The following is a 13,236-nucleotide window of genomic DNA, read 5'->3' on the forward strand; positions in this document are numbered from 1 at the left end:
AATTACGTAGACTTTACGTACATGTACTTGCGCAATTTTTTTTCAAACGACGATCGCGAAACGAAATATCGCGATAGAACTATTGAAATACGCACGTCACGTAATTCGCGTCTCGTACAGATGTTAACTCTTTTAATGCGTTTTTTTTTTTTTTTTTTTTTTTTTTTTTTCGGAAAAAAGAAACCGCCGCACGTAGAGAGTTACGTAGGTCTAATATAACTTACACGTAGTCGGGTTAACCTCGCAATCTCCGAAAACGAATGCTCGGCCACGCCGAAATACCACGTGCGCGTCCGAGTTAAGGATTAACGGTATGCATCATCCAGAACATTTCTAGCTGAAATAATTCCTTCCTAGCCTGGCTAGATGGAAGATGCGCTCGAGGACCGCGGAGAATGATGCGCCCGCAACTACGGCGCATCTGGATGCAGCCAGCTGCATCGGACGACGAAGACGACGACGACGACGACGACGACGATGACGACAACGACACTTGAGCAGCTTCCGTCCATCGAGCAATGCGGCTCTCGAGAGCGTAATGCACTTCCCATATCCGGGGGGAAGGACGGCGTAGCAGCACTCGCTTCCGCAAGTCCTCCTCTTCCTGGAACGTCTTTGTTAAGATGCTTTCGCGCCATTTCTTAATGATTATTGCGCGGAGTAATCGTCGCACGCGAACAATGCGCGTGAAAAATCTTGATTGGCGAAGAAATGAAAGGCCTTGATGACAGTTGAACGTGCGGTTTGTGTTCAACTCTCTTTTTATACAAAAAAATGTCCTCGAACAGTTTTCCTACTGTCCTACTTTTTACACACTGTTCTTTTTGGTTGTATGTATGTTGCTTCTTCCAAACAAATGGATCAATATTAGCAATTAACTTCTTTATGCGAACTTCGTAAATCATACATGCGATTTACGAGCCGTAAAGGCGCTTTTCGTGTAGCGTGGTTGAAAATATTTCATTTAAAAAAATAACAAAGAGATAAGAAAGCTGTAATGAATTAAGGCGATGTCCTTAAGATAGAGCTCGTTGTCGAGAGACGACAGTTAACCTCCCTCTTGACGGAAGAATGCCTTTCCTCGATTGCTCTTCTTGTCGATACGCTCCTGATTCCGTGGACACCGTCGTCCTCTGACCCGCCTTTAACCCATGATCCCGTGACCTAACCCGAACCAACGATTGCATTCCAGTCGACGAAGCGCAAAAAAAAGATGTTGGACACCGATAAATTAAAAGGTGGAGGTCGTTGACTCCTGTCTAAGTCAAGATGGAAGGAACGGACGGAAGGAGCGCGCACACGATGCGCGGGATTGAAGAGGAAAGATACGATTGAGAACTAAGAAGATATATACGTTGGACAGACGAATGAATTCGATATTGGATAATTCGATGTAAAAGTGGAACAGATGAAAATTTGGTTAAAAAGAATTTCTACATGTCCGATAACAAACGTTGTGCGAGTAATCACGAAATAGTCGAAAAAAATAGTAGACGTAAAAAAAAAAAAAAAAAAATTATCGGCAGTAGTTCCGAAAAAAAGAAATATCGAAACAGTGGAATAATCGATTCCATTCAACAAGCAAAATGTGTAGAAGATCCTTTAATGGCCAAATAAGTTGATAAACGTAAAGGAAAGCCCCGCGCTTAAACATTACATAAAAGCTGTGCAAGGGATAGTGTAATTCAATATAGCATGCTACTCTAGAGATGTTGTAAGCAGGGTGCTTCTGGGAAAACGAGGCTTCAGCCCCTCTATATACTTGTAATTTTCAAGTCCAGCGGAAGACAACAAGATCAATAGAACCTGGCAGGGAGACTGCATAAATGAGATAAATACTTAGTCACATGGACAGGCTCTGGATGGCGTCGTCTCTTCTATCTCTCTCTCTCTCTCTCTCTCTATCTCTCTCTCTCTCTCTCTCTCTCTCTCTCTCTCCCTCTCTCTCTCTCTCTTAGATTTTATATTTTACTTTGAGGTTTTACTCTTACACTTCTAGTTTTTGCCGTGGCACGATTTAAGAAGATTGATATTGAAAATTGAAATTTATTTACTTCTGCAGAAACGTTATTCAATCAACGACGGCGAAAACAACGTACCATAAACATATTAGTATTTCGTAAGATCAAGCGAAGAATTTTCCTAAAAATTAATATAAATAAAAAAAGACGGGATACAATATTCTCGTTATGTAACATATTGTCGATAACGTGTTCCAAGAAATCGCGCAAAAATTAGATAAACACAGAAGTGCGCGTGCCAGTGTTAATTCGGGATAATAAACCAAATGATATAGAATGAATAAGAGGGAAAAACAAAAAAAACAAAAAAAAAGAGCGAACGCACCCTCTGCGTAGAGTTCGTCGATCGCCGAATCCCATCGTCGCTCGGCAGCGAATCGTCGCTTTTCGCCGTTGCTCGGGTGTCGTCGCAATCCCATCTACCAACCCCCGCGCACCGACAAGCAACCACCCCTTTACCAGTACCCGAGTCGAGCCAGGGGGCGCCGCCACTACGCACTATTGATTCGCACGGGAACGGGGCTGAGAACCGGGTAGCGAGGAGTAAGGGAAGGTCGACGGGGATGACGAGGGCGAGGAGGCGCTCAGGGTGGTCCAGGGACGGCGCTGCCTTCTCTTTCGTCCGAAGAAGGGTGCTCTAGAGCAACGATTGCCGACCACGGCCCTGACACAGTCTCTTTCTCCGCATTGCTTTCTCTATTGTGTGTTATAGCACTGCGCTCCCAACAGTCAGCAGTACAAACCGCCATATTGTATCCTAATGTTATTTACTCGCGGACGAAGTTACGATGACTCGATTAATTCTCAAGACTACAAATTGCACCGATTAAATTAGTCGCGTTGTAGCATAAATATAAAACATTTTCGTAAGATGTAAACAATAAACTAATTTTTATCCTACGCAACAGAAATTATGTGTACATGATAAAGGTGATAATTACGAATAAATGTCTGTAGAAGTATGGAATATAACATATAGTCGAGTTAGAGTCTCTGCGCCGGCTAAACTGATGATATTCTAGTTACAACTAGAATGTCAGAGTGCGGAAACGAGCTTTGAGAAGCTACGTCCTTCGGGATAACTTGGACGTTCGTGCGGAGAATTTTGAACCGGCCACTGCAATAGTTCGTCGTTAATATGTTGGCGAATAATCCCGTAAGTGTATTTAGTCTCTTCAACCGGGTGGAGTGGGGTAGGATGCGACAGATTCCGGACATTGACTTTAACATGTTCAGGACACAACGTGCGCCATCGGTGGCACACGTTGCGGATTTCTCGTGTGTGATTGCCACGGGGGAGGTTTGTAACAAAGGTAATACAGAGTCGATATAAAAATAGCTGCAATTGCGATTTTTAAGCACACACACAAAACTCCATGTACAGAATAACAAAAAGGATTAGACATTTAATTTGAACTTCAATTTGAACAATGTTACTAAAACTCTTTTTGCTTTTAACATAAAGAAAGAAAATACACCTTATCGGTTTAACAAAAAAATAAAAAAAAAAAAAATAAAAAAAAATAAAATAAAATAAAAACTTATATGAAAACTTATCAGACATTATATTACCAAGCGCGTGCGCGTCTTGTGTATTTGTCATGCCTTATAAGCTTGTCAGGAGATGCCAATCAATTTCTGAGTAGGAAATATCCGGGATGTTCAAAGTTCCCAACAATCACCTCTCTCATGTTTGACAAGCTTATCCCACAAGTACAACACACAGAGCTCTTCATGAGACTTACTCATAAAATTTAAAACGTAACATGTATAAAGTAGAGAATATCAAGTATATATACGCAATTTCTACGCGCGGTGTATATAATTGACAATCATTTTTATATTATTTTTAAATTAAAAAAAAAAAAAAAAGAAAAAGAAAACAAAAATTTTTTGCAGTGTCCTGAGACTGGTGGCACCTTAATAAGAAAATGTGCATTACAAACGTTTGCTGTCAGATATCACCGGTGCCGAGAGGAGTGCGTAATGGGCTCTTTCGTAGTCGCGCAAAGCGGTATATGAATTTCAATTTAACACACAGTATAGTTAACACTCTTGTCGGTTCAACGTCCAAAAGATTAAACACGCCATGTATCACATAAGATACGCAGGGTCTCGGAAGGTTAATAGGAATATGTCGAAATCTCTCGCTTCCTATTTCTACCCACTCTCGCCTACTCTCTCGCATATAGCTCTTTAGAATCTAGAAAATGAAAAAAAGTGTTAGTGCGCGCGCGAAATGTGTGTACGTGTGTGTATAATAATCGGAGATATCTGGGTGGTGTGTTATTTCAAGCTCTTTCCCGAGAAAGAATATCGGAAAATTTACAATCAATTTCATTTTTGCTCAGTCGCAAAATCTCGTTTGCATCTTGTCTGCGATGAAGAATTACGGTCAAACAGAAATCAGGTCGCGTTACAAAACACGATCTACTTTCGCCGTCGCGGGAAAAGGGGAAGGCCATAAATATCGCGATCGTTCTTCGTCTCGGGGAAAACGAGCGCGCGGGGGCGCACCTATTGTTACGGCCGTGAAATCGCGAACAACATCCCTACTGTCCTCTCCGAGAGAGAGAGAGAGAGAGAGAGAGAGAGAGAGAGAGAGAAAGAGAGAGAGAGAGGACGCGTAGATATTGCAGAGATCTGCATAAATCTCTCGCTGGCGGCTGGGTCCGGCTTTCGCACACGCGTGCGTTGCACACGTGACCGCATGTATACACGCGTGGCACGCGTGGGCGCGATGTCACACGAAGCGCGATATGGTATGTGGCGAGCCAGCCGCTTGCAAAATGGATTCCCGGTGTGTATCGCACGACCTAACACCGCGCAACTCTCTCGAATATCGACGAGCGCACGCTCGCGAAGAAACTTATGCTTCGATTTTTCTATCAAAAAATTTTTTTCTTAATAATTCGCGAATACGCAAGCGCATTATTCGAAATAAGATATAATTTTTAAGATATATTTTTTTGTACATTGTCCAGATTTTTTTTGTTTTAAGAGAAAGAAAAAAAGACTGTAACAGTTTATTGTTCAAATGTCATTGATATTCTCGAGATGAGAATTATGCAATAACTATTCTACTGTTCAGCTATGCAACACACAACTGTGTCAACGGATCCGTTTTAAAAATGCAATGAGCGACACGTATATATTAATTAATTATGATCATATGATGTATAATTCATTGTAATTATATCTGAATTATGATTATATCGCGAAATGCACTATGCGTTATTAATGTCAGAGTTATTATTATAGACTGTGCGCATAAATATTATTGTGCGCATAAATTTCTCACATGGTTGCACAACATTTGCTTATTAAAATAAACCTGCAATTTTTTTAAATTTTATTACCTTGCGTCGAATAAACGACGCAACTTGTTCGGCTTGTATGTGCGCGCGCGCACACACACATACGCACGCACGAGTTTTTTTTTTTTTTTTTTTTTTTTATATCTCTAATACAATAAATATCGAAAAAACAAAACGTGAAGATTTTCACGTTCTCTTGTAAAATAAACATATCCTCGTTAGTGCGAAGAAATATGTGACCATAAATTTCTAAGTGTGTATGTTTTCTGAAACGCGTTCAACAGAGTGTTGCTTTCGTGCTCGCATTTATGTAAATTTACGCATGATGCACGCACAATGCCGCGCCAGAAGGCGCAACTGTGCCGCACGCAATGCGAGCTACGCAAATCTATGCTGCTCGCGAGTGACGAGATGCGAATTTAGTGTAGTGGCGGCAACTTGTCTCTGTACCGGGTGTACCGCAATCATCCGATGTGTGTTAGTTGCCTCGCATATTCTTCGGTCAAACTCAGAGTCCACTTGTTTTCGGATTAATCAGATTTCAAATCAAATATGTTTTGAAACTGTTGCGTTTCATTACATTGATAAAATACTGTACAAGCGAAAAGTGAGACTCGAAGAAAAGGTCGGCAATACTTTTGAGTCACCGTGTAAATTGCGAGTTCTGGAAGAGGGCGCGGCAGGAGGTTACACTGTCATTTTGCACCCTCTAGGGACGTGTGTAGCGCATATGTAAGGGTCTCTCATCCCCAATGCATAGATACGCATCGACATGGGTACGTTGTTACAGTTATCCCCTTCTCTGAACATTTATTTTAATAATTCTAACTCTTCTTCGCGCTGAGTATATCAGAATTTATCGACAACGTTCATCATTAGTAAAAAAAAAAAAAAACTGTACAAGTTAATTTCTCCCGACTTATCCTGACAATTAATGCGAGGCGAAGATACATACGCGCCTCTTCGCATTATTCTCTTGCATTGCACGAGAATTGTCCTCCTCGATGAGTTCGAAATTATGTAAGGTCGAAAGTCGGTGCTGTACTACAACGTCGGACAAGATTACTTCAGAGACGACTGCATTGACTTGACCACGTCGTGTCCTTCTTCGTTCTTTTTTCTTTTGCCAGGATTCTTTTCCCTCGTTCTATATCTGCACGACAGGTCCAAGTTACAGGCGCGAGCATTGTTCGCCGAACAGAATAGGATGTGGTTCTCGTCGCGTGTGCGATAATTCCTTTGAGAATAAAAGAACAACTCTCGGTCTCTCATCCCCCACGTTGCATTTGACCTCTTTTCGCACCTCGAAAACTCGTGATATCTTCGCGACTTTGTTAATATTAAAGTAAACGAACGAAATATTGATAGGGCGAATATATACATATAATTCGAGAGCCAAGAGCTAAAATCTGCCATAGATCTGCCATCTGAGACACGGCAAGAATAGAGAAATCTCCCGAGTCGCGAGTAATAAATTCGCGGATTACGTGATGACGCGAAAGTAGTATCCGAGGTTCTCGAATTTTCAATGCAAAATAGAGTAACACGAAGACACGGGAAGGTGCATTTGCATCGGTTAGAGTTCGCAAAACAATACAAGTTCATAAGTTTCGAAAGTTAAAATGGAAATGGAACACATCGCATCCTGAATGAAAACTGCACAAGTCTGTATAACGTAGCCGGGCGTTTCGTCGCGACGAACAAACTATGCGTGTCCGCGCGCGCGGTGAGAGACCCTTTTTCATCCGCAATCTCCGCGTTTTTTGCGCTACCACCTTCTCTATACTCACCATTCCCTCTGCCATTCGCTCCCTTTTTCCCATCCCTGATCCTCCCCAGTAGTACACTAGTAGAAGCACCGCTCTTTGGTTACGCTGATCCCGCCAGATTTGCAGTCCCCCTCCCCGCCTGGATCCAATAAATCTGCTCCGCTACACATACCTGCCCCCAACCCCTTATCGACTCCTCTCCTCGTCCCCAAATCGATGCGTCCCGTTCTCGTCGTCACTGGACCACTACTCTTCGGCCCGGTCGTCGCCGCCCTCCCTCTCCTTCATCCCCTCTTTCTCCTCCCCCGCGTACACGTGCGTACGTTTCTCCGCGTTTCGCTCTCTTGGATCATGTTCGCATGTCAAGCCCAACCGCTCTGACACGCTTTACGCTCGAGAGGCTCCTTTGTCGGGGTGCTCGTCGACGTAATACGTGCGTACGTACAGCGTGTCCCGGAACTATTACCGCCGCGCGGATTTGCGAATTCTTTTGGCCGAGATCGAGAGAGAGAGAGAGAAACGATTTCTCGTTTCAAAGCGAGAGACGACGAACGAGTTGCGTTATATCGAGTTACGCGAGCGATTATATGTACAAACGCGACACGACGATGATGACGGGATCGAACGCATTTACGTTTTATTCCAGCGTATTAACGTTTTGCGGACAACAGCTCTTGCCGCATTGAGATTTGAAGAGTTCGATATGAGAGCGACGTTGATATAAGACATGAAGAATGATATAATGTACATGTACGAAGCGAGAAAAATCACTCTGTAAATACAATGAAAAGTGTGCACAAACAACGCATTGTCTGAGACACTCTATGTGAGCAGATTATTATCCGGGTAACCACGCTGTGATTATGTCTCTGACGTGTCGTCAGAAGGTTCGAGCTCGTTTTACAAGACCGCGAAGTTCAAGATTCGAGAACAATAGATTCTCTTTTGTACGTATAACCGCGTAATTAATCACTCACAATATCGTCGTTACTATTACGTCGTTGTTTCATGTGTGAAAATTGACAATTGATTTCATCTTCTGTCAGCGTCTCGTCCATTAATAAAAAAAATCTCAGAACACACACAGTAAAATAAACGAAGATTCAACTTTAGCGCGTTGAGCGCGCGCGGCACAGATTTGCTTCGGAGCCGCGTCGCGGGCGATTCGGAATCGATCGCGGTGGCGTTGCTGACGCCGACGACGACGTCTGAAATTAATTTCTGCAGCCAACGACGGGAAGTAACTTCGCCGCGGACATCGATTACGGCGGCGTCATGTCAACGTGCTTTAACGACGAAAGCAGGCGTGCACGCTCGTATATTTACGCTCGCATGCGTGTAGTGTTTCGACACGATGGCGGCGCGGCGAAACCATAAGACTGGTAAGTGCGGTTGCCTGAGAGAGCTCGGACTGGAATAACGTGTCGCTCCGTCCCCGGGGCTCTGTGGAATACCGTTCGGCACGTCGCATGTTTCAAAGCGATCACGCACTGACCGCGAATTTCGTCATAACGTACTTACGCAGCGCGCCGAGCGATCCATGAAACTTCCCGTCTCTCTGATTCAGAGAACTCTTCCGGAGAAAAATTAATGAAAATTTATTGAACAGAACGTTGTCTAAACGGTGAAAGCGATCGATTACATAATAATCTATTACTTTTACGTTGTGTTTACGAAATAAAGATTTTTCTCGGAAAGTAATTCGTGTTTTCTTTCTGTTTAGGTTTAGGTTCGAGTTGCATCTCTATTTCTTGCAATAAATAATCAAAATACTCCGTGACGGCGATATAAAGTTGATACACACGATAAAAGAGACCTACTACCTGATACCAATTCTAATTATACATTGTGCTTGATTTCTCCAAATAGAGAGAAATTATAGACTAAAATAAAACTGGCTTTGCGTTCATAAACTGGCTTCAATCGTTTTCTAATTACGGCGATATTCACGTAGCCGTGGCAAAACAGGATACGGCGCAATAAAGCGTGTGAAAGCGCAGCGAGAAATTCGATACGATTTTATCTCCGACACCCTCTTCGCTAGCTTATCGTCGCCAGTGATCGCCGGTGCTCGATCGGCGCTGGATCGTGAAAGCAGATGTAAATAAAGTCCTCGTCGCACACTTGCAAGTTTTACTCTCGCTGAGAGAGAGAGAGAGAGAGAGAGAGAGAGAGAGAGAGAGAAAGGCTTAGAAAGTAACGATATTCTTTATTCAAGAATATTGTGTACCTCTTGCGGTAACTATTAATTTCATTAGATACTTTTTTTACTGTCCGACAGCGGTTTTCGATGAGGCAACCGTTACGGTAAACACAAACTTTAAAGTGACTCCACTTAGATCCACGCGAGAGTTTCGCTCTTCTCGAACGGAGACGAGAGAGAGAGGAGTTCGGTAAAATTTTCGAGTAAAGTACACGGCGCCGGTCTAATGGCGGGCCGCAAGAGCACGGACGGCAGTAAACCCCGTAATTTTTGCGGCGCAAAATCGTGCGAGGGGAGGGGGGAGAAGCGCGCAAAATCAATTTCCAGTTAGCGACTCGCAACTTCCTCGGGCAGCTCGGGTGCAATAGTTCGCACCGCCGCCGGGCCGCAGCCTTCGACATAACCCGAACGTGCGGTCGGTTTACGAGGTTACGCACTAAAATGGTTAGAGAGAGGAAACTGTCTCTATATGTGTGTGTGCGTGTGTGTGTGTGTGTGTGTCATCGTCGTGCGCACAAACGTTACCTGGACCAGAATTGATCATTAACGCGAGACAAGCGCGAAATATCGCTCGAGTGTTTGTTTACTCTGTCCAATGTGAGTGTGAGAAAATATTATTATGTAGGACACTTCGAAGTTCAAGATTTTCGTTAGAACATGTATTTTCTAACCAGATGTATATGTTGAAGATAACTATGTCGATTGTTTGTTTAAATTGCAAAAAGAATAAAAAAAATGTCTGTTCAAGAAAAACGCAGAACGAAGAAACTTCTAATCTTGTTACGTTCGCACGATTGCAATATAAATTTTCGCGATTTCCATTATAATTTTCCATTATATTCAGTTCAGCTTTCGTAGTTGCCGGCAAATTAAATCCGTCTCCGCTTTCTACGCGGGCTTCTAAAACGCGCCCCTTACTTTCGATAACGCTCGATGAAGAAAGGAAAGCGTAGCTGCTGCGGTCGGCTGCTTTCGTAAAAGCCACTTGTGCATATTTCCCTATTGCGCGTACATCTCTCGATCGAAATATATTACGTTTCTTGAGATTAAATAGAGAAAATATGATATCTGGTACTCGCCCGTGCGTTTCTTTCGTTTCGTTATCGTTTTCGGTTTTTTTTCTTCAGCGATCGACGTGATGCGAGAAGGGAGTAGAAAGAGAGAGAGAAAGAGAGAGAGAGAAACAGGCTCGCATTCGCCCTTGAGTCTCGGGATTTACATAAAACGTAATAAAGACCAATTACCGTGCAGCACGCGCTTTATAAAAGCGAAATAAGACGGCGGCGTAGCTTTTCATTGCGCGTTTTACAAGCGTCTAAACGCTCGCATGATTGTCCGCGACATAGGAGTTGGCCCATTTTCGATGGAAAATATGGCCGCGAGCCGAGCCGAGTGTCAGTGCAAAAGTCGATAATTCGGTCCGCGAGGATCAGAGATACCATGGGGACGGAGAAAGAAAGAGAAGCGTGAAAGAGAAAGAGGATCGAGAGAGGGTTCGCTCGGGGTCGTTATATCGCTCGTAAAAGCGGGGCCTCCTCTCTCTCTCTCTGCGAGTTTCTAATCAACGTACATCTGCCCGTTCAAACTACCACATACGCAACATCAATACGTGCGTGGCCACCTATATACGCGGGCGTATAATGCGAATTAGGTGGAGGACGATCTAGAAAGTGAAGGGGATCTTTATTTTAAATTAAAACCCATTCTATTTTAATAAATCATTGCTACTTATCGATAAATATATGTACTTTGGAAAAAATGAAAATCCAACACGAGAGTAGAATGACATAAATTAAAAACGTCAACAAATTACATTGTCTAGAAAAGAAAAAATATTTTTATAAAACAAGAGAAATATCGCATCTCATACGAACGTATTCACAGATGCATAAAATGAGAAATATACGTAGCGACGAAGAGAGATGGAGAAAGAGAATGGGCAACAGTGTGTGAAAGAGAAAGAGAGAGAGAGAGAGAGAGAGAGGAAGAGAGAGAGAGAGAGAGAGAGAAAGGATAGAGGGGCAGAAGGAGAGCGCGGAGAATGTGGGGATAACCGAGGTATCGATTCCACGCGCGATACGCCCGGGTGTTTCCGGGCCCTCAACGGTTCGAGCACCACCTTCGGCAACTTCGACAACGCTAATTACAAGACGACAGCCCACGCGACCATGAGCCTCCGGAAGCTCGCTGAGAATTGCGTTCTCCCGAACGGAGGAGAGCAGTTATACACGTACGCGCGATTCTCGTCTCCGATTGTTCTGAATTATTCACCGATATCGTTACGGTGTTGTGCGGTGTGCGGCAACATTGAATCTCGCTTCGCTACTTCCTTGTACGTTCGATCATCGTTGCCGCGCGCATTCAATATCGTCCAAAGACCTTCCATCCGAACTGCCACAACAACAATGTAAACTGTAGATGCGCTCAAATGTATTCACCGGCGGTAACAAGAAGAGTGTGTCAAGTTTTTTATTACGTGCCGAAACATTAATGTGCCGGCGATATCATCATTGTGATAAGAATAAACATTTCCATTTTTCTTCTCGTCACGCGCGCTCGATCGACAAACAAAAACAAAAAATAAATAAGAGAAAAAAAGGTCGAAATTCGTCATGTGAAAAAGAACGTCGTATCGGCGAATATTCCTGTGCGGCGAACGAAGTCACGGTCGACCGGAAATCGTACGACTTTCGACGAAAGAGGGGGAGACTCTCTCTCTCTCTCTCTCGCAATTTCTCTACGACCGTGCCATTCTTCGGAGTGGCAGTTCCGTGAAATTGGCATACAGAGGTTTACAGACGCGTGGCGCGCGATTGGTTTTCCCGAGGCTTCCGGACCGGCCGCGTCTCGCTATTTTTTTCCGCGACTCGATCTCGCATTTCCCGATCGAGGGAAAAGCGAATATCGAGAGTCGCGCACGAGATTACCGCGAGACTTTTGTTGAAAACAAAACAATATTTTTTTTTTCCGCGACAGACTTCGGATTGAAAAAAAAAATTTCTTTCTTACATTGGCCAATTATTTATGAAAGACATAAGTACGTTAAATATAATAGTACATACATTATAAAAAAAAAAAAAATGTAAAAAAGTTGAATATAAAAGCTACTGAGAATGTAGTATAATTTAACGTTACATACTGAATGTGTATCATAACGTAAAAAAGCGTTGAAATAAAATCGAATAAATCAAGACACCCCAAGCTTCTTAAGGTTCTCAAGTTCACAGCGCGTACCAACGTAAGCCGGAAAAATCGCGGCTGCTCGTCGTCGTAACGACGAAGGCCGACAAAAGCCCCGCGGCGCACGTGACAATCATAATAAAATCCCGAAGTGATCCTATACTGTGTGACAGGACCTTAAAGGACCGCGTACAAGCACGGCGAGGTGAACCCGGGTTAAAAGTCACCCCTGTGCTGGTCGAGATGTGACAATGTTTTTTGTCACATTCACAAGATCGTGTCTCTCATCGATCCTTCTATTTCCCCCCCCCCAAATGTGTATTTAAATTAAAAACAAAAAACCACTTGACAAAACCTGATGATTTTCCGATGTTTCGTCATCCCGCGTTAAATACGTATAATATAATAATCTTTAATATAATAACCGTATAATATAATAATACGTATAATATAATAACCTTTTCTCTCTCCCCAGAGAATACAATTGAATATTCTCACCGCGCGATTAGATAACATTAGAGTTGAGCAATACGCTCGAGTGACGCGCGCGTGTCGAAACAAAATATCGATGATGTTAAATGTTAGTGAATATTTTAGTCAACTGCACGTACACGCCACGCCAACGGAAAACAAATTGCACGAGCGACGGGGATGTTTAATCTCTAGGATATGCGGGGCTCTTTGTGCAAGCGCGAATGTCCCGTTTTCTCGACAACATGGTTGTTTTTTTTCTGACTATCATATGG

General features: G+C 43.2%; 1 protein-coding gene across 1 annotated transcript in view; it reads right to left on the reverse strand.

Moving 5' to 3' along the window:
- LOC109853342 (plexin-A4) overlaps positions 1–13,236 on the reverse strand; it is a 131,841-nt gene that overhangs the window by 75,187 nt on the left and 43,418 nt on the right. The gene's annotated exons all lie outside the window — the stretch shown is intronic.

The sequence above is a fragment of the Pseudomyrmex gracilis genome, unplaced genomic scaffold, assembly GCF_002006095.1.
Source record: "Pseudomyrmex gracilis isolate BER0280 unplaced genomic scaffold, ASM200609v1 scaffold_46, whole genome shotgun sequence".
Lineage (NCBI taxonomy): Eukaryota > Metazoa > Arthropoda > Insecta > Hymenoptera > Formicidae > Pseudomyrmex > Pseudomyrmex gracilis.